Source organism: Macaca mulatta, chromosome 1 (assembly GCF_049350105.2).
Source record: "Macaca mulatta isolate MMU2019108-1 chromosome 1, T2T-MMU8v2.0, whole genome shotgun sequence".
NCBI classification, from domain to species: domain Eukaryota; kingdom Metazoa; phylum Chordata; class Mammalia; order Primates; family Cercopithecidae; genus Macaca; species Macaca mulatta.
Genome location: NC_133406.1, coordinates 74,789,196 through 74,811,859, shown reverse-complemented (window position 1 = coordinate 74,811,859; position 22,664 = coordinate 74,789,196). Strand labels below are relative to the sequence as shown.

At 38.5% G+C, this 22,664-nt stretch overlaps 1 protein-coding gene across 12 annotated transcripts in view; it reads left to right on the top strand.

The window, feature by feature from the left end:
- The window catches only part of ESRRG (estrogen related receptor gamma), a 643,479-nt gene that overhangs the window by 58,309 nt on the left and 562,506 nt on the right, over positions 1-22,664 (top strand). The window contains exon 1 of one of the 12 annotated variants that reach the window (XM_028853260.2): positions 1,057-1,326. The exons of 8 other annotated variants lie outside the window; for them this stretch is intronic. The gene's annotated coding sequence lies outside the window, so the exon portion shown is untranslated. Of the gene's footprint in view, positions 1-1,056; positions 1,327-2,472; positions 2,612-22,664 lie in introns of those variants that run through there. 3 more of the 12 variants (XM_077986922.1, XM_077986931.1, XM_077986968.1) reach the window with 3 other exon arrangements.

Sequence of the window (22,664 nt, the reverse complement as noted above, 5' to 3'; positions counted from 1 at the left end):
AAAGACCTTGGATAATTCACCAGTTGCCCAGGCAGCTCCTGGGCTGGCTTTCAGATAAGTAGGGGAACATTCTCCTGAGCTGCCTGACACATTTCACGTGGCCTTTTGTTAAACTGTCAGTTCTGATTTCTGCCCTTTGAAGTAAAAAGCACAATAGTGAAAAATACCATATAATATACCATAACCTGGACTTGTCATAAAGACAGAAGAGAAAGGAAGGGCAGTGAGGAACTCACAGTTAATGAAGTGGTTAACCAATGACTTGAATTAAGTTTGTTACTGCCACTAGCAGCCGCCCCTACCTTCTGTCTCTGTCTCTCTCTTTCTGGCTCTTACTCTGTCTTAACTTTCACTACTAGAGTTGGTAAGGTCTAGAATTTTCACTCTCTTCCATGTTAAGGGTGATAATAAAGAAGGTGATTCCACTGCTGAACAGTGGAATATTTCATGTTCTTCATTGCTTGTCTGTTCCTAACATCCCTATAGCTCATTACAATAGTTGGTTCTGTTGGAGTGAAGTTTTGCAGCCATCCCCAGTTTCTAATGAACAATACTAAAATGGCCCCTGACAACACGGTAATGTTAAAACTCCAGCCTCTGCATTGGGAGACAGAATGCAGAAGTTGATACCAGACTACCCGATCTTACCTTATTTTGTCCTCAGTTTATTTCTGAGGAACAACAGAAGAACCTTACATACAAAGGTTTCCATAAGAAGCAGAGGGAAATACATTTTTAAAAATCCTGATTCATTTTAAAGCTTCTGTTAAAATATAGTACACTGTAGGTCAGGACAGCAGAGACGGGAACTACGTAGAAGTCCCGAGAATACCTTACACCGTTATCAGAATCCAACCAGTAACAGTGTGTGGTTTCCCAGGGACTGCGCTAACATACCTGAGATGGAACCTGGTGGGGAGACACTTTCCACATTCCTTTCTGACCTGTGGTGAGTCTGCTGGGGTGAATCGTGTGAAGTTGTCAAAGGTTGCTCTGCTCTCCAGCACTTGGCACCAGCTCCGCTGAAATGTGATGCCATTGGTTTTCAGTAAAGGTTCCTTTCTGCAGGGCTGCAAACACAGATCAGCTGCTACTGTGTATACACAACCGGGGAGCAAATCAACCAGCACATTTAGAGCAGCCTTTTTAACCCTGAGACTTTCCAAGATCTCCTCTTCACACAGGAAGTTTCCTTCTCTGTTGTCAGATTTAGCACTGTGCTCTTGTCATCAGATCCGAGCTAGGCTCCCTGCTGCACAGTAGAGAGGCTTCCTTAAGACATTTGTCCTTGAAACTGCACCAAACTCTTGGAAGAACCCAGAACGTGTAAGTATGTATGATTTAGGCAGCAATAGTACAGGGCAAAGCTGCAATCAACCATTATACAATATCCGATTAGCAGTGCAGGAGGGATTTTTCCGACGTTATGTTACATTCATTTTCAATTCGTTCTGAGGAAACAAATCAATTCTAGCTTCTGATACAGTGACTTTGCAGTAGATGGGGTTGTAATATGTTAGCTTTAACTATTTGCTGTTCTCATTTAGCATTTAGATGTGACTTGTGGGACAATTACTGTGGGCATTAAACTATAAAACTTCTACATTTTTATTAGGATTTGTAATTGTTGGTCATGTCCATCTTGAGAAACAAGTTAGCTTTGGGGAATGTTTTTAAGGAATTAACCACATAAATTCATGGACAATAGAATGAATTTGTACTGTTCTTGCTCTCAAAACATATTAGTTTGCAGTTTTAATTTACTCGTAAAGAGCATTCCACTGAGGTTTTGTCTTAATTGAATCCTACCCAGTGCTGTCTGTTTGGTGTTTTACTGTCTTGTATATAACTGTTTAAGTTACTTTGCTAGGATTGCAGTCTGGTTAAACCTGCATTTCGCCACTACTTAGATTCTAAGAACATTCAGGTCAGATAAATGCTCACAGAATTTTGGAAAGTGGTGGATTTGTTTTCAAGGGTGGTCGTATTACCCTTGAAAGCTTTTTAGATGCACAACGTGAATGGCTGTCAGATGGAGACCACAGACAGAACACTCTGAGGCTCTAAGTCAAATCTCGGCTTGTCCACTTTTGTAACTCCAATTAACTCCAACCAATAAAAGCCCGTGCCCCCTTTCTATCAATTTTTAATATGCAACAATACTTATGTTTGTAAGATTAATTTCTCTCGGATTAGTCTGATTGATAGCTGGATTGTGGTTTCTTAAGAGCTTGCTCCCTGAAACCCACAGCAGAGCTGCATTCCATTTAACTAGTGAATGTAAAAACGGGTAACCATGGATTCAGCCACCACTAACTGCCAGTGCAATGACTTGTTGTAAACAATACAAATGAGCCAGGAGAGCAGAGGCAACCAGACATGAAATGATTTTAATAGAAATTACGGTAAAAGGTCATGTGATTTGGTATCAGCTTCTGTTCAGTTTTAAAGGGAAAGTCTTTCTTTTCTGCCCCTTCTTCCCCCCTTACCTATTTCCAACCAACCCAAGTAGGTATCTCCACAAACTTGGCAGGTCCCACTCTGTGCTTCCATGGAGAAGGGCGGCCAATGTGATTCTGGGCAAAGTGTGGTGACTTGTGGATTTTCACTGGTAAGTACCTTTATTTTAGAAACAAAAAGGAAGTCTGTATTTCAGGGCTTCCTTTATGGAAGGTCAAGCTAATTGTGTACTAGAAGTTCTCAAGTCTTGACATAAGAGGAATAGGTCATTTCGTTCCTTAGCTTTAAATGGTACAACTGTCTTTTCTGTCTCTCCCCAAGTCTCTAGATCAATTCGTAAACTCGGTCTTTCTGAAAACTGTTATTTGCTTTAGAAACAACTTCTACAATATGGTAATAAGCACATGCAGATACTGTGAGAAGTGCTGTGTCCTAACCTCAGGGTTTTCGTCCACCCAGATATTTTCTGAGTTCTACAAGGACCAGGTATTACAATAATATTTGCATTTCTCTGGTAAAGGTGGTTTCAGTATGTGAAAATGATTGTATTCATAAATTTGCCTTCAACCAAGAATAAGGAGCACATTGTATCTGTGTTAAGTGCTAACCTCATGGTTTGTTTGGTGTGCTGTTATCTGCTATGCTTATTTTTTAAAAATAAGTGAAGAAGGTCTAGTAGCCAAAGTTGGGGGGAAAGGGGATACTTAGAAGCACAGCTGTGTCTTTATCCAGATTTGGAGGGTAGATCTAGTCAGTACACAGCATGCAGGAATGAAGGTGCTCAGAATCACAGTCTCAAGCAACCACAGGCACTTTAAGCAAAAGACTCTGTCTAGGTGTGCTGAGCTTCAAGGTGAAACCTGAACTGGTTTCTTGAGCCATACCTCCTTCCACATAAGATGGTATAAATAATTGCATCATCCTGGAACAAAAGATAATGTCTCTTTTAACTCCTTTTAACATATAGATTCTTCTGAATAGATGCATCATTGTACATACACAGGTGTCATACTGAACGATAGAATTTCAGGTGTGTATTTTTCTATTAATACCTCTACTGTAATAGAACCAATCAGCACATGAAAAAGCGTGAGGGTTATAATTTAGAAACTCAATAAAATGTAAAAGCATCAGCCCCCTCTACATACACTCCAGATTTTATCTGGCAAACTCTTTGTTTAGAACTGTAAGTGCTAAGTGTTAACATAGTGCTTATATTTAAGCTTTTTTTAAATCAATCTTTTTAAGATGTTGGAGAGCCTTATTGCATACTTAGACTGAAGAATGTTTCAAAATATCATGGTTAATACTGTGATCTCATGATGTGTTTTCTATTCTAATACCAGCTATGTTTATCAAAAAGATATAAAAGAATAAATCTAGTAATTAATGTTGGCAGGGGGAAAGGAGCAATTTGAAGCAAGTGTGGGAACACCAAGTATAAATGGAGTTTGGGGTAAAATATAATAAAAATATGCTTTTTTTACTTTTCCTTACCTTGATTCTCCAAGCTGAAAGATAGGAATAGAAGTGTTAGGTGCAGGGTGATTATGAAGCAAAATATTCAGAGTCAGACATGGGTTGGTGTTTTGCTCTGGACCTAACTATGTTTAAGATTTTTAGGCTAAAAGACTTCCCCTACCTGACCTTCCACATTCTCATCTGTAGAGTGAGGGTAATAATGTACACCAATGTTGGTTGAAAGAGTTACATGAGATAACATATGGAAAGTACTCAGCAGCCTGTGTGGCAGAGTAAGTGTCCAGTAAACTGTTGCTGGTTTCATTATTATCTTGACCCTCCAACAACATGGGTTTGAACTGCGCAAGTCCACTTGTGGGTAGATTTTTTTTACAGCCCAACACCGATCAAAACTACCGTGTTTGTGGGATGTGAAACCCATGTCCAGAGGGCTGACTTTTCGTATACGTGGGTTCAGCAGGGCTGATTGCAGGACTTGAGTATTTTTAGGCTCTGGTATATGCAGGGGGCCTGGAACCAATCCCGAAGGATACTGAGGGATGACTGTATTTTTGATTGAGGAAAAATATCATCAAGTAGAATACTGCTCTGTGTGCTTTACAGAGAAGGACGCTGTTCACATCATTGTTTGGTCCTGTCATAGTGACAACTGTACACCATAGTAACTTTCATCCCTTGGGAGATGGTGATGCATTTTGTATCCTAGTATAGTGTTTTACTTTTAAAAAGTATTTTTTTTTCTTTGAGATAGGGTCTTTCTCTGTTGCTCAGGCTGGAGTGCAGTGGCACAATCATAGTTTATTGCAACCTTGAACTCCTGGGCTCAATTTTTTTAAACATTTTGTAGAGATGGCATCTTGCTTTGTTGCCTAGGCTGTTCTCGAGTTCCTAGGCTCAGGCTATCCTCCCACCTTGGCCTCCCGAAGTGCTAGGATTACAGGCATGAGCCACTGCACTTACCCTATATAACATTGTTATTAAAAACCAAAAGTAATATTTATATTCATTATTTTTTAAATTTTCATGCAAAGTACTTAGAAAAGCTAGTTGAGTTTTTTTTGTTTGTTTGTTTTGTGTGTGTGTGTGTGTTTGGAGTTTCTGATACTATGTGTATTGAGGCTAAATGCAGATTTTATGTATGATTCTATTGGTAGGGTTAAGGCAGAGGTACACTTAAAGACATTCATGGCCGGGCACAGTGGCTCACTCCTGTAATCCCAGCACTCTGGGAGGCCGAAGTAGGTGGATCACGTGAGGTCAGGAGTTCGAGACTAGCCCGGTCAACATGGTGAAACCCTGTCTCTACTAAAAATACAAAAAATTAGCCAGGTATGGTGGTGGGCACCTGTAACCTCAGCTATTCGGGAGGCTGAGGCAGGAGAATTGCTTGAACCTGGGAGGCGGAGGTTGCAGTGAGCCAAGATTGCACCATTGCACTCCAGCCCGGGTGACAGTGTGAGACTCTGTCTAAAAAAAAAAAAAAAAAGGCATTCATAATTACTCTAATCCTAAAAGCATAAAAGTAGAAGTTCACAAAGGTAATCATATATACTAAAGAGCAGTAATAATGATCAGACTAGTAAGTATGGAGTGTATATGCTACCAAAGGTATGTTTCTTGGGAGTATTGTCTACATGTTCACTGTGTCTTTTGACCTTGAAATCTAAGGATCTCATTCTTTCATTCTTCTCTCCTGTTGTTCCTCCCTTCTTTTCTTCCCTCCCCTTTTATTCTCTCCCTCTTTTCTTTACTTCTCTTTCTCTCTTCCTCCTTCCTTCCTTGTTTTCTCCCTCCTTTTCTTTCTTCCTTCTTTCCTTCCTCCCTTCCAGCTCTTATATAATGTCCCAGCTACATAACATTTCATTTTTATTTGTGAATCAGAGGGTTCAGGGAATGAAAAATGAGGGAGACCCACAGTCTTTTGATGCCATCCCTTGTTTTATAAATGGAAACTTTAAGAGGAGTAAGAAAAATCCGTTTTTCTTTCTCCTGCTATTGAACAGGAGAGGCACATCTGAAGTGACCTGCAGACCCCAGGGAAGCCTTGCTCAGTAACTATTTGTTGATTCATTGATTAAACGGCATGGAGAGAAGGGGCATCAAGCACGGAGATCCCCTTAGTAGTGAAAGCTTTGAAACCCCAAGCTGCAATGTGCAGTAGGATGGCTTCTCTGTGACCTTCCAACAACTAATCTCCTTTAAGAACTGAATCAAAGCAGTTAAGAGATTCTGTCAGATAGATTTTGCCTACAGTTGGGTTTTTGGCAGTTGCATGTAGAAGGCAATACATTCTTCATGAGGAATTTTTTTTTTTTTTTTTTTTTTGGTCCAGAAAGGAATGAAGACAAGGTGCCAGCAGAGATCTCTAGAGAGAGACTCTTATTTAGCCATGGTACTATTCAGGCAGGGACAGCTGCAAGGTGGATGACTTTCTCACACTTCCCAGCCAACCTTCTCTTTAACCACCCTTGTCTGATGCTCCAGTCAACAAGCACATCAGTGCAGTGGGCTTCTCTCTAAAATCTTCTTTCCCAAGGGCAGAGAACATGCCCTTGGGAGATATCATATGACTGGATATCATATGAATTACAATGGGTATTTGTTATGTTTTTCAAGAGAAATCATAGCATGTAGCAGGTTAGAGCTGAAACTCATTTTTTTAATAGATAAATAAGTTGCCCACACAACACGTGAGCTGCAAAACCAGGGCTGTGACTTGCGATTTCAGATTCTCAATCTAGTACTTTGTTGAGAGCTTCTGCTTTCTAATAAATAGATAGAAAAAGAGACAGCTTGTGTCATAGGAGAAAAAAAAATCCACACACACACCCAGTTTAGAAAATAGTAAAACTATCTTAAGGGGACTGCTCAAAAGAGTCATTATAGGTCTGGTTCAAATCCTGAAGCTATAATTTCAAAATTCTGCAATCCTTGGGAAAGATGCTTAGCCCTTCTGAGTAGTGGTTTCCTTTGTTGTAAAGCTGGGGTTAAAATAACTATAATGTCTATATTTTAGGCCTATTTTGAGGATTAAATAAGATTATATATTTAAAATGCCTATTCCAGTGATTAACACAAAATAAATACCAGTAATATTATCGTACTCTTCTTTCCCTCTTCAGGTCAGTGGTATATGGTAGAATTATGAGAAAAGTCTTACAAGTATGCCTCTGGAATGGTGTAGCTCAGTGGTTTTCAACATTTTCTTCACACATACAGAAAACATATGTGAAGAATCACCACATCCTTGGCATAGAGTGATCAATACATAATAATACGATGGTGGTGATGACAGAGATGCTGATGCTCATGGGTGACAGGCACATACCACAGATGAGCACTGGACCCAGTCATTCCAGAGCTTTAGCTTGGATTGCACTGCTTTCTTTTCTACACTAGAGAGGAAATCAGAATGCTACTGAGCATGAATAATGACATTATAAGTGCAACTGCACCCATTTAAATTAAAAAGAAAGCAATCAGCAGACTCCAGTACTTTATTACTGGTCACAAATTACTGGCAACATACCAGTTGATTTAGAAGATGCCATCTTTCCTGGAGGAAGATGATTTTGGAACATGCTTTACATCATAGCTCTAGAACTAGACCCCAGGGGTTTGAATTCTGGCTCATCTATCTGCGATGACCTAGGGAAGCAACTGAACTACTCTTCATCTCTCTTTCCTCATCTTGAATTGAAATAATAGTGGTATCCACTTCATCAGATTGTTGTGAGGATGAAATGAGTGAACACATGTAGATTACCAAGAAGACGTCTGGCATACAGTAAGCATTCAGTGAGTATTAGTCATTAGTGGAGGTTTCTGTCTCCAAGCTATTTGATGGGGCAGCATCCTATGTTGAACTTCTCCCTACAAATTGCCAATATCGAAGTTAGTCATGGTGCCATTAATACATAAAACTGATTTTTAGCTTTAACATAATAATATCTGCTCCTTACTGTTCACTTACCATTTAACCAAGCCTTAGGCTATCTGTTTTACCGGTATCTTAATTGATATAATTCTCTCATCACTCTCATCAGATAGATATTGTTACCGCTATCTTATACATGAGAAAACTGAGCCCCCCAAAAGTGATGAAACTTGCCCAAGTTCACACAGACTAATAAGTGAGAGAGCTAAGTCTGAAATTCATCAACTTCCTACCTATATACATATTGCTTCATTAAGTTAGAGAAAATGTGCAGGGCTTGTGGGAAAGGTGTTTTTGTTTATTTGTTTGGTTTTTGTTTTTTTGCCATGAAAGAGAGACCCAATACATAACTGCATTTATTCTAGGGTATTCAAAAGTCTCATAGCAGAAACATGGACGGCAATCACAATAAAAAGCAATTTAATTTGGCTATTGAACAATCTCAGAAATATCACAGAACTCAACTTTAATTCTGTTTATGGAAAAGAAGAAATGACAGTGATGAACAAGAATAATGGGAAAATGAGGAGAAGAAGGAAGAGGAGGAAGAAGAGAAAGTGGAGAGAAGGAAAGAAAGAGAAAGGCAGAAGTAGGTGTCTCTCATTTAACAGCTCACCAGTCCTGGAAGTAGACTGTCTGGTATCATCATCTCCATTTCAGACATTATTTTGTCCAAGGTAACACAACTAGAAATAGTGGAATTGAGATTTACATTATGGTATTTTACCTTCGAATCAAGTGAACTCTTCTACTCTACTTTGCTACCTTTTGAGACAGAGATTCATGTAAAAATATAGACACCGAAAGAGGTATGGAGAGAAAGAAGTATAGGTACATTTATGTGAGGACAGACAATGTGAGAAGCATTATTTTGCTTTTTTCAGATTTTAACATTGGTTGGGAGTGGTGGCTTACGCCTGTCATCCCAGCACTTTGGGAGGCCAAAGTGGGGCGCATCACCTGAAGTCAGGGGTTCAAGACCAGCCTGGTCAATGTGGTGAAACCTTGTCTCTACTGAAAATACAAAAATTAGCCAGACCTGGTGGCACATGCCTGTAATCCCAGCTACTCAGGAGGCTGAGGCAGGAGAATCGCTTGAACCTGGGAAACGTAGGTTGCAGTGACCCAAGATCATGCCACTGCACTCCGGCCTGGGCGATAGAGTGAGATTCGTCTCAAACAAACAAACAAAATAATAATAATAATAATAATAATTAACTTTGGAGATTTTCTAAAGTCCTGTTGTACTTTTGCAAATATAGACATAAATTAGAGTAATCTATATTAGAATACTAGGTGTTTAATACTATTTGATGATTTTTATTTTAAAATAACTTTTACTTCTCTTAATTGATTTTTTAAAAAATTGTGAGCTAAATAAGTCACATTCTTCCCAATTTTATAGATGATGAAACTGAGTTATATAGTTTCCCTAAGATCACAGCAACTTACAGCGAAAATGAAAGTCATTCTCTGCATTTTACCCCCATTCCCCGGACCCTTACCCCAGAAAGATTTTTCTCTCTACTTTGGTGATCTCTTCTAGTTAGAATCAACTTACAGCAACTTAGGGACATGTAGATGGAGGAGAGTCATATCTTTGTATATAATGAGGGTCTTCCTGGGAAATTCAAATAGGTGACCATTTTTTTTTTGCAGGTTTTGCTATTGCCTTTGAGTCTGGGACACCATCATCTGGTCTTTAAAGAATGATGTGAGGGTTGGGATTTACAACATTATTTTTTTCTTAGAATCCAGGCTTGAGCCTGGAGGGAATCCTGTGCCTTCTTGTGCTTAGCTTCCTGGAGTCCACCAGACACTATGGTGTCTTCCCTAGAGAGTTGTCTGCTGCTTCTGTGATGTGGCCGACTGGCACTCTGTCTGTAGAGCAGATGGAATTCCCTTCTGAGAGGTACTTCCTGCTCTGCATGTTTGTTTTGTAGATGTGGGTTTTGGTCAGCATAGGGGACCAGAAAAAGAGGAGAGGCCCTAGATGTTTGTATGAGAAATGAGATGCAATGTAAGTCAGAGTGGAAAGAGGAGGATGAAAAATCCTTGTATTTCCAAGGTTAAAGTCAAGGTTAGGCAACCTTCTTAAGTCAGTTTAATTATTGTATTCGAGTTCTCTAGAGGGACAGAATTAATAGGAGCTATCTATCTATATGTATATATATATCTATATCGATCTATCTATATATACATACTATATATATACACACACACATATATATATGTATATATATAAAGGGGAGTTTATTAAGTATTAACTCACGTGATCACGAGGTCCCTCGATAGGCTATCTGCAAGCTGAGGAGCAAGGAGAGCCAGTTTGAGTCGCAAAATTGAAGAACTTGGAATCTGATGTTCGAGGGCAGGAAGCATCCACTACGGGAGAATGATGTAGACTGGGAGGCTAGGCCAGTCTAATCATTTCATGTTTTTCTGCCTGCTTTATATTCTAGCTATGCTGACAGCTGATTAGATGGTGCCCACACATATTAAGGGTGGGTCTGCCTTTCTCAGTCCACTGACTCAAATGTTAATCTCCTTTGGCAACAACCTCATAGACACACCCAGGATCAATACTGTGTATCCTTTGATCCAATCAAGTTGACACTCAGTATTAACCATCACAGGTATAATCCCTGAAGTTAGACCATTAGTCAAAGGCCCTAAGGTACTTCTTGGGAAAATACTGGGAACCGCCCAATTATTCTTTTTAAATGCTGGAGGTCGGGGGGGAAGGATTAAAGTTAGGGATTGAAGTATTTTAATGCTAGAAGGGAGAAAAATGACTGGAAGGGGAAAAGGTGATCGCTTTTTACATTTTTCTTTAGAAGGTCATATGATCAGCTCTGAGTAAAACTGCTTGAGAATAACTGTGCTTGTTGATTAGATGATTGTTTTCTTATCGTTTCCACTGAAATAACATGCAAAAAGACTCCCTTCTACTGTTTTTCTCAATGTATTTCTTCCAATAATACATGATGTTTTTTGTAGTGAAAGTTTATGAAGTCACAACTTATCTGTCTTTTACAGCTGAGTTAATTTAGCAAGAGTATGTGGCTTGTTCACAGTGACACAGCTTGTTAAAAAAAATAGCGGAAGACTGAAAGTTGGGTTTTCTGACATCTAGATCCAGGTTGATTTTACCTCTTCAAGATTCCAGTCTTGGAAGAGGGTTGGTGCAGGAGAGGACTGGAGATTAAGTGTGAAAAAAGTTAGGAAGGGGATTAAACACCCCTGGAGATGTTAAAAAAAAAAAGAAAAGAAAAGACTCATAAGGTCATATTGTGTATTGAGTGTGGTATCCATGGCTACCAGATGGTGCAAGGATTCTGACTTGGTCCTCAATTGAAGAATTAAAGAAAGGAGACAGGGAAGGGTGCAGCGGCTCCTGAAGGCTCACATAGGATGCAGATCACTTATTTTCCCTCCTGGGTCCTCAGGCTTTCCTATCATTGTGAGATCACGTGGTACTGTGGAAATCGTAATCTCTGCTTCTCAGAAGATGGGATTGAGGTAGCTCTATGCAAAGAGAAATGACCTTGTACTTGTGAACTTAGGTCCCGTGTTTGTCTGCAGTCCTACCCACTTTACCATGTAATAAGAGAGTAATCCCTGTCAGTAACATCATCTTAGAAAGAGAAGGAACAACCAAATGAGAGCTAGTGTGTGTGGAGATGGTGCAACATTCTTTCATCAAAGCGACTAATACCCTTAGTGGAATTGGCTTGATACTTTGCCAAAATGTGGGTGTCAGTGTTGTGGGGTTTTTTTTCCCTTTGAAATGAGACTTTATTAGTCATGTGGATATCAGAAGGTGAAAAAATGAATGTGTGTCTTCTCTCACATGAACTCTATTAATATCAGTTAAGTAAGATCCTAATACAGCTCCGTGTATTAGGGTGGATTTCTTGGCCTGGGTTCATTCTAAGACTATGATAAAGAAATTATGTCTTATGATAATGGCTCTGAAATCTTCAAGTTGATATGGCATTAGCAGCATTTGACCATAGAATCTACGCAGACAGTTTATTCAAGCTATTACTAATGCCCCCAAAATACTGTATGTTACTGGCAGACTAAACAAACTGGTGTCATATAGATGTCAACTCTTTGTCCTCAAACCATCATTAACTGCTAGCAACTCATATTTCAACATTACTTTTAGAGTGTCAAGCTATTAGTTATCATATGTGCAAGAGCTATGTTCAGTTGAAGGATACATGCTTATAAGCAAAATGGTCTTTGGTTTACCTTAGTGTTGTTTGTACATTCGAGTTGACTCTGTATTTCCCTCCATTAGATTATTTAATAATCAATTTAATTTTAGGAAAGTTTCACTTTAGTACTCCTAGAAATTAGAGGAGAATATTGCCTACATTCATTTGCTATGTTGCACAGACACCGTACGCAGTAAAGGTAAAAGATAAAGGATCAATTCTTATGGATCTCATAGTTCCAAGCTTTTAAGGCTGTATTATAGAAACTTTGTAATTATTGTGGGTAATCTTGCAGAAAATTAAATGTTGAGTTTGCATATGTGAACAAGTTTGGACTATTTTGCTCACCATAACTTGTTAGTGCCAAGCATCTCACTGTTCTTGTTAGGCTATGGGTTTCAGTTTACTTCTTATAAAATGCTATTTGTGGTGTAAGTGAAATCCTTGGTGAGAGCATACCATCTCACATTTGAGGCACATTTTAGAGAACTTATGTCTGTAGTTCATTCATCTATTTCAAAATGGCTCAGACTAGTGGTTCTCAGGGGCAGTTTTGTCTCCCAAAGGACATTTCGGCAATGACTGGAGAGATTTGGGATTATTAAGACTGGAAGAGGGTGCCACTGGCATCTAGTGAATAGAGCCCAGGGAAGCTGCTAAACATCACGCAGTCCACAGGGCATCCCCCCACACAACAAGGAATTATCCAGCCCCAAATGTCAACAGTGCCTAGGCTGAGAAGCCCTGCTCTAGACACTTAAAAGCTTAAAAGGTAAGACAGAAAGTAGGTAGCTTAAATATTTTCATCTTTTTTAAATGGCTGCTTTCATGATTAGAATTCTCCCCATGGGAGACCAGGCTCAGTGGCTCATACCTGTAATCATACAGCACTCCGGGGGGCTGAGGTGGGTGGATCATGAGGTCATGAGATCGAGACCATCCTGGCTAACACGATGAAATACCATCTCTACTAAATATACAAAAAATTAGTGGGCGCCTGTAGTCCCAGCCACTCGGGAGGCTGAGGCAGGAGAATGGCGTGAATCCGGGAGGTGGAGCTTGCAGTGAGCTGAAATTGCACCACTGTACTCCAGCCTGGGTGACAGAGCAAGACTCTGTCTCAAAAAAAAAAAAAAAAATACTCCCCATGGGTATAGAATACAGATGAAAACTATAAACAAGCCACATATTTGCTTTAAAAATATTTGGCATGTAATATGTGTGTTGTGGCTAATTGAGCCACATTGAACAACACCAGCACAACAATATCAATAGTTACAACTTATAGAGAGCTTATTAAATGTTCCAGACACTGTTCAGAGTGACTGTCCACAAGATAATTCAGCTATTCCTCAAAGCAACGCCACTGGGGAGAGACAATAACTGTGCCCTTCAATCTTGGAGTATGTAGGAATATAGTGAGCTCCTGATAGAAAACGTAAGGAACAGGACAATGACAGCATAATACTTGGAAGTGGGAAGGCTTTATTTTTCCAAATGCCCCTGGTCGCTCAAGCTTTTATTCTATGGTGTTATTATTGCAAAAGTGCTTCTCTGGGAAACGAGGACTGCCATCATAAAGCAGGTTTGTATTTGCTTCTAGACGGAGAAAAGAAAATGATTGTGTAACTCTCTCTTTGCCAGTTCTGCAGCTGATCCCATGCATGCCTGTCTTTTCTTCCCCAAAGCCATATGTGACTGAACTGGTCTTCAGGTTCTGTGTAAATGACAGTATCCAGTGTGGCTCAGTCTTGTAAATATGAAGTGGTCACTCCCACCTGTGGCTGTCACCTTTTAGTTGACTGTTCTCTAAGCCTCCTTCCCAGCATTTTCAGAAGGGAGATGAGGCTGTCCTTTAAGATTTCATCATCAGGGTGGGTCAGATCCACTGAAACCTCATGTTTGAAAGAGAAATAGGTAAAATTTCTCTAAGCAAGCCTCATGGGAGATTCTCCAAGAACGCCTTTAACAACAGAATTTCCCCTAGAAATGCCACATCGAAAGTCATATTCCCAGTGGAGATTCCTATGGGAATTGGGAAGTTAACTAGATTTGCTGTTTTCACATCTGCTGAGGGTTTTGAGTCCAGGGAATTAAGTTTGTCATAGCTAGGCATTTTACCTTTGCCAAACTAGTCTATTGTATTAAACCTAAGTTGCCATCAAAAACCGGAAAGGAAAACATCACAAATCACTAGAAATATATCAGCATTCTGAGCAGCAGAATTTATGGGGCATTAATGGATATCCTAGGCTATTTATCTTTCTAGTAGCAGTTGAAACACCTCTGCCTTTTTCTTAATATAACAGGGCTTCCCGTCAAGGAGCTATAGAGTCCCCAAGCCTGGTACTTGAGTCAGGAAAATGTGGCATTCTCACATTTGTTTTGGGGCGTTAGAGGAGGGACTGTAATTTCTTTTTCTTCTTCTTTTTGTTCCTATTTCTTCCTCATTAAAAGCCCAGAGTAAAACACAGTCAGGATATATCCAGGTTTAGGGAGTTTATGCAAGGTCTAGCATAACCAGGGTAGGGTAGAGAGTGGAATAGAAAGAGACCCATTTCACATGTTCTTTATCCCCTTCTGATTCAAAGGACAGCCATATTTCATTTACTCATAGCAGGCTTTTCTGTGCCTAAAGGCTGATCTGTACGTGAAATTTATTAGTGCAAGTTGTAATACAATTGGTAAAGAATGCCTGTATTTTGGACAACTTCTGATATTTTGTACCTGTTAGCTGCAGCCTTTTCTCAATCTCCTGGCCTCATTCACTCTTGTCTTCTGTGGAGGGAAGGCCTGGAAAGCAGGTGAATTAAACACACATGGGGAAGGATTGCAGCTTCTTTGAGACTTCTCTCCATGTTGCTCTGTGGGTCCATTTGGTAGGCGCACATCTGGGTTCTGCACGTGGGTTTGCCACTTACTAGCATGCGACCTTGGATCAAGTAACTTAACATCGCTCAGCCTCAGTTTCTGTGGTTATAAAATGAATCAAATTATATATGTGTGTGTGTGTATTTTTCATCATTTACTCTTCACAACATATATACACCCATGTACATATCATTTAATCTTTACAACATACATATATACATACATATATGTATATATACACAAAACACATCTGTATGTAATGTACATGCAACATATATACACACACAATATATACACATATACATACATCTACACAATGTGTATATATACATACAACATATATATGTATGTTGTGAAGATTAAATAATGAAAAATACACACATATACTAAACCCTTGTGCTTTGTGTATTTTACATATATATATTTATATATAGGGTGTGTATATATCTATTGTGTATATACATACACATATTTGTTGTGTGTGTTTATATGGTGAAGATTAAATGACATAAAATATACAAAGCACCACAGGGTTTAGTAGTTTCTGGATAATAGGTGCATACTAATGGATTCCTGAGAAACTTGCTTCAGTCCTTACCTTTCTAAGAAGTGTAGTCTGAGAACCAGAGATTTTGAATCACCATTGTACTCATTAAAACGCAGATTTTATGTCTCTACCCCAGTGCTTTGAGTAAGACTCTCTAGAGGGTGGGGTCCAGTATCTGGTGTACTTAGAAACACCTCTTATGATTCTGATGCACTCCAGAGTTTGATGATGTCTTGGTCAGCTGGTCCCTCTTCCCACCCTGTGAGGCTCTTTCTTTTCTGTGTCAGGATAGCTTAATCTAGAGAGTTTTAGCTTCTCTAGTTGGAGGTTCTTCCTACCCAAGTGGAGTCTGTCTTTGAGCCTGTTAACTCGCTATCCCAGTTTATAAGCAGCCCTTTTTATGGTAGGCCCCACGTGGCTGGGTAACCAAACTGATGTGATAATGAGGACGGACTAAGGGTCACAAGATTGTTAACATGTGTGAGGAGATTGTAGGCTTAGCCTATCAGGTGAGGGAAAGGTTAGCGTACCAACTGTCTCCACACTTCAAAGAATGTAGCAAGTTTGCTGCACTAACTTAATTATCTGTGCTATTGATATCTTTGAGGAACATATCTATACCCTGGATACAGTTACTTCACAGTAGGAGATAGCAGGAGGTGGCTTGTTCAGTTGCCAACTTCCTAAAATGCTTTTTAGAGTCAGCTGGGTTGCTTAGTCCTCTCTTGCTCTTGGATTAAATATAAAAATAACTATGTAAAGCATATCAGCCCTCTTTTCCCTGTCTGCTGAAACTGCAATCTCCTATGCTTTTTCTAGAACCCATTAAATAGGGAGGAGGAGGAGGGGAAGGGTAACAATATATAAAACCCCAAAGTCCCAGATCAGATGTTCTCCTAGAATGGATTCTGCTGTTCGATCTCAACAGAGGTAGAAAACAGTTGGTCACATAGGTACACACTACAGTTCCTTCTTGATTATTTAAGAGCTGATGAAGTAGCAGGTACCTTATCCTTGTTTTCATGATTCTTCCTGTTCTCTGTAGCCATATTCGTTTTATTGTCATCTTCACCGGAATCTGGAAGGGAAAGAAATACAACCCAAACCAGGTGATGTTTTCATTTCCAAGCCATAAAAGTGTTTGATGTTAAGAAACATCTGAAACCGTAGACTGAAGAGAGGTATTTGTCTGTACCTGGTTTTCACTGATCTAAACCGGCCCTGTCTTGTTACCACAAAACCAGTAGCGCTGGTTACAGAAGCTTTCCAAAGAGACGACCTCAAGCTCTGACACTCCTCTTTGGTTTTAGTTCTTGAGAACAGATTTTTCTCTGCCAGATGTTACTTTAATTTCTTACCTCCTCACAAGGAGTATTTTTATGTGAGTGTGCCTGAGTTGTGGACATTATTTTGGAGCAGCTGATTCTGTTGACTTTTCTAGAAGTGCTGTGATCTCAAATGTAAAGAAACAGGATTACCCAAACCCCTCACTGCAGCGAAATTGAATACAGTGCCCTGTTCTTTGACACCAAAATGTGCCCTGCTGTTGTAAAGGTAGGGTGTTTAATAGGCAGAGGCCAGTAGAGAAATTTCCAGCTTTTCATCCTTCTCACTCTTACAAAGTCTCTCACACAGTATGTCATTGCTTTTAAAACATGGTCATTTTAATGATAAAAATGCTGTGGAGAGAGTGCCAGAGTGTCACGCAAAACCAGCTGCGGCATCCTGCGTGACATTCCAAATATTAATACAAATAGAATTAATTCACACACCGGGGGTGTCTCGGGAATCCATTTTAAGTTGGCACTTAGCTTGGGCTTGAGATTTCCCTGTGACTGCCCATGTTGAAAAATGTTTGCTAAACAAGGCAGTGCTGGACTGCCCTCGATCTATAAATTCACTCAAACTAATTCATTAACGAACACTTGATTTTAACTAGAAGCAAACATCGGTTAAAATGTACATGGCTGTTTCATGTCGTTGGTGAGCAGTGAGGTTTTTGCAGAGGTTGTAAGTGGCACAATACTCTGAATTTATCTTATTTGTTTTATTTTGAGGAAAGCACATAGATGGTACATTTATCATTAGTGGATTGTATAACGGCATAATTTCTTACTTCATGAAGGATTTACTCTGGATTTTTACATATATCTGATTTGTAGATACAGTGAAGAGGAGGTATCTTGGCATTAAATTTAGATTGTGGCAACGCTTAGGCTGGACAAAAGTCAGACATTCTGTGTCTGTCTAGTCCTCCCCTGGCCTTGTCTTTCTATATCTGCACAGTGAATTTAATAAAGAAACTATCTTGGAGTAATAATTCCTACAAGCCCTGGACATTCCTTTGGGGGAAGAGGACTGACCTTTTCCTGTTTTTAATAAAACCTCTGTGAATTTGGGCTTACCTCTTCTATAGTCCGGTGCAACTGTCTTTTTATTCCATATTTAAGTGTGGGGAGAACCCATTTATATCCTTTGAATTGGAAGCGTGAAAGCAGTCCTAGGCAAGATGGCTCCTGTGAGGTTTGCATTACTCATGCCTGTTAAATTTAGTACTTATTTACATGCATTTAGCTATTTTGATATATATTCTCTCTCTCTTTGGGGGCTTAAATTTTGTTATCTATTTGCGATTTCATACTCCACCTCTTCCTAAAGGAACTGGGAAGGTAATGCTTTTGTAATAGGGGGTTGAATTATGCTCTGGTGATAGGCAGGTTGTTTTATCCTAACTGTGACACGGGCAATTTTAAAAGCTCATTTTTGTCTTTGTCTTGAACAAGGAACATTTTACACATTGTTAACTCCTGAAAATCCCCCTGGATAGATAATTTGGAATGGAAGAACTTAAGACCTTTTTTGGGGAGAAAAAAGAACAAATCCACAGGATCCCTTATGATTATTTTTTGTGGTCACTAAAAATATTTAACATACTAAATAAAAAAGACTACCCACGAAAGTTTGATATATTTCAAAATAGAATAATGGATATAAGGTAGTTATTTCTAAGGAATATCTTCTCCACAGTCTCAAGAAGGTTCCTGTACATTTGTTTTGAGCATTCAGGCACCAGAAATTCTCAGAGGCATTTATTCCCTTTTCTCTCTCTCTCTCTCTCTCTCTCTCTCTCTCTCTCTCTCTGTCTCTCTCTCTGTCTATCTAGTGTTCAATATCGTTTTGATTTGATTACTCAAAGTTGACTATTTTTCTTCTGGGTCCTAGCCTATTCTTAGAGAAATTGAGGAATTTAGATGCTTGAAAAGTAAAAAAAAATCTTAGGATAAACAATTTTATATGCATGGCAGAGCGAGTGGATTTCTATTAAATCGCAATAAACAGGGTTAAGGTGGCTGAATCCACGAACGTGGCACCAACCTATCACTCTTCACCTGCCTGGCACTACTTTTATAGCCAGGGTTTATTTTGCAGCATATTTCTTTAGCTCTCTTATCTTAATTATCCAAATAAGAGAATCAAGTAAATGGTGGAGACATTAAGAAGTTCAGACGAAAGGGGAAATTGCTGGACTCAAGAAATCTTTTAAGAGGATCTACATCATCTTCCAGATTAAATATAACTTTGCAAAGATATTTGTGAACCTTCACAATGTGACTTTAATCATGATTTGCTAACATTATTTTCCACTTCAACCATGTGCTTTACACTGTCTTCTCAGTGGGATATTGGATGGCAGTGAGAAACTCATAGTCTTTTAAAAATTATTGTGTGTGTTTATATGGTGAAGATTAAATGACATAAAATATACAAAGCACCACAGGGTGTAGTAGTTTCTGGATGATAGGTGCATACTACTGGAGTTCTGAGAACCTTGCTTCAGTCCTTACCTTTCTGAGAAGTGTAGTCTGAGAACCACAAATCTGGAATCACCATTGTACTCATTAAAATGCAGATTTTATGTCTCTACCCCAATTTAATTTGTAATTAAAACACAAATAGAGAAATCCACATGAATACAATGCATGGCCTAGCATACTATATGTTTATATATTGTATTGATATTGAATAAGTATATACATATATATGCATATGCCAGTCAGGACAAGAGACAGAATTTTGCCACCCCCAAAACCCCTTCATGTGCTTTACTCAATTATAGTCCTTTGTATTCTTCATAAGTAATCATGATACTCTTGTAATAATATTTTCTTTGTATTTTTAAAAAATACATTTGTCATCCAGTGTGCATCCTCAAACACTCTAGTCTAGTCTTGCCCATTTAAAAAATGACCAGCCCTTTAACTCTCTTTTAATCATTAAGTTTCTCCTTAATTCCTTTTATTTCCTTACAGTTTATCTATTGAGGGACCAGAGCCATTTGAGCTGTATAGTTCTTCTGAACCTGAGATGTGTATATTATGTACTCACAGTGCAGTTTAATATGTCCCTCTGCCCCCTGCATTTCCTGCAAATTGGTACCTGGGACTGGATCACACTCAGGTTTGATCCCTTTGGCAAGGCTATAGGTGGTGGTTGGAAAGACTGCAATCATTAGTGAAGCTCAAACAGTTCCACGTTAGCCAGCGGGGGCAACAGCAAGTTGGTTCTTTTTGTCATAGCCTTAAAAGCCTTTGATAGCTCCCCCGCTGTGGGGCAAATAAGACTCTTCAGGCATATCTATACATTTCCTCTCCTAGACCTGAAATCAACCATTTCTCCAAGAAGCTCTGCTTTCTTTAGGTAAGAAATGTTATTTGAAGACTACAGTCTAGGTGCTAGGGATGCTCATTGGTACTGGATTGGTCACTGTTTCTTAACATTTATAGAAGATAGTTATTATATAATATACTATAGTTATTATATAGTAGTAACGTAATAACTAGTATAGTTCACCTGAGCCTGAGTTCAGGCTCACAGTGCACTTCAATATGTTCCTCTGCCCCCTGCATTTCTTGTAAATTGGCACCTGGGACTGGATCACAGTCAGGTTTGATCCTTGTGGATATATATTATATTATTATATAGTATACTATAGTTATTCTATAATATGCTGCAATTTATTTTGTTTATTTATGTAGTTTTTATTATTTTATAGCTTATAATTTTTATTATCTTATAGTTTTATACTTTACTTACAGTTTTTATTAGTTTATATTATCTTATATTTTATATAGTTTATTCTATATTTACATTATAATATCTATAGTTTATTATATTATGTTTTATGAACTTATGAGTTCTTATTAGTACTCCAATTCAAATTTACTTTGACAGAGTTTTATTTAGCCTCTTCTGCATTACAGTTAGATCTCCTTCCTTCCCAAAATATCTGGACCCTCAAGGACACAGGGAATAATAGAATAATAATATCTCAATAGTAATCATTGTTTTATCACGTATTATATGCGCGGTAATCTCGGGAGGACAATACTAACACCAGTACTAATGTAGTTATTGAAAACGTTACAACATTTTTTGCATATGGTTGTCCCACCTTCCTTCATTTTTAAATAGTTGTGCTCCATTTACATTGTCAGAGCATAGAGACATCAGACACTCTGCTCTCTGTTAGTCTCCTTTAAACGTAAATCCACAGGAAACCATATACTTAATATTCACCACCAGTCCTTATGCTTATGTTCTCTCTAACTATTTTGATCATCAGAAGCTCATTCTCTAATATGCTACTTAGAAAGGACTTATGGAAACAATATTGCCTAAGTTCTTATCTGTATTCATAATAACTTGTTTGAGTCCTTCATATTTACACGTCAGTTTTGCTGGATATAAAACTCCTTTCTTTTTTCTAGTATATTAAGCAGGCTACTCTATTTTCTTCTAGCCTAAAGCGTTTGCTTTAGAAAGTCTGACAATAGTTTAATTTTCTTTATACTATAAGCCATGTATTCTTTTTGCTCAGAAACTCAGAGAGTTTACTACTATTGGTCTGTTTTGGGTCAATATTTTCAGATATATGGCACAGCTTTTCAATATCATTTCAATTTTTTTTTCTACTTCAGGACATTTTATTGAATTAAAGTTACTAGTATTTGTTATCTTCCCTTGCTTTTCTTGTTCACAGTCTCTGCTTATCCGTATGTTCAATTTTCTTTGCCTCTGTTCACTATTTCCTTTTTCTCTTAATTCAGGGGTGTCCAATTTTTTTCTTCCCTGGGCCACATTGGAAGAAGAATTATCTTGGGCCACACATAAAATACACTAACATTAATGATAGTTGATGAGCTAAAAAAAAAAAAAAAGAACTTGGCCAAAAAAAACCCTCATAATGTTTTAAGAAAGTTTACGAATTTGTGTTGGGTTGCACTCAAAGTCACACTGGGCTGCATGCAGCCCGCAGGCCACAGGTTGGACAAGCTTATCTTAAATTATTTTTATCTTTATATTGCTTTTTGAGTTTTTAGTTTTCCTCCTTTTCACCTTTTAAATTTATTAATAGATTATCTGTTGTGCTTATTTTTTTCTGGTTTACTTGACATTTCTGAAGTGACTTTTTCTTTTATTTATAATTTTTTTTTCAGTCCTGTCTCCCTATTTATGAGCTTTTCTAATCAGATGGTAGTGTTCTTTTGTAGTTTGTATCATTTCTTAATGTCTTTAAGTTTCTTTTGAAATTATGGGTAACAGCTTTCAGCATGCTTTTATAAGATGTGATTCTGCTCCTTATTCTATTTTGTAATTATAATAACTTTCTATGGGATTTGACCTTGACCTTGATACTATTCCATTGTTCATTTTTATGTGAATTTAACTTTTCTGACAGTTTAGAATGAGGTATGATTCAGGAAATCTCACTAACTTTACAGAACTTCCTTTCCATGTCTGTGTAGTATTTTAAAAATATAGAAGATATGGTAGACTCTTCCTGAGATTCCCTGGCTGTTTTCTCCTCAACCACTTTGGTCAAGACCTTCTCTTTCTTTAGACTCTTGTTCCATATGGCTCAAATGTGAAGCCACTCTCAGTAGTTTCTCATTAGTGGGGGCTTACACTGGAAGGGGGCCAGGTGGCTGCACAGTTCATGAGGAGTAAATTGTTCCATCTCCCTCAGTCCTCCTTCCCATGTGCCCCTTATACACGGATGGTAAAGGGGATAAAACCCCTCCCAGTGAGAGCTGTTGTTTCACAGTGGCCCACTGAACTTTCCAGTGAGTACAATTAGCTA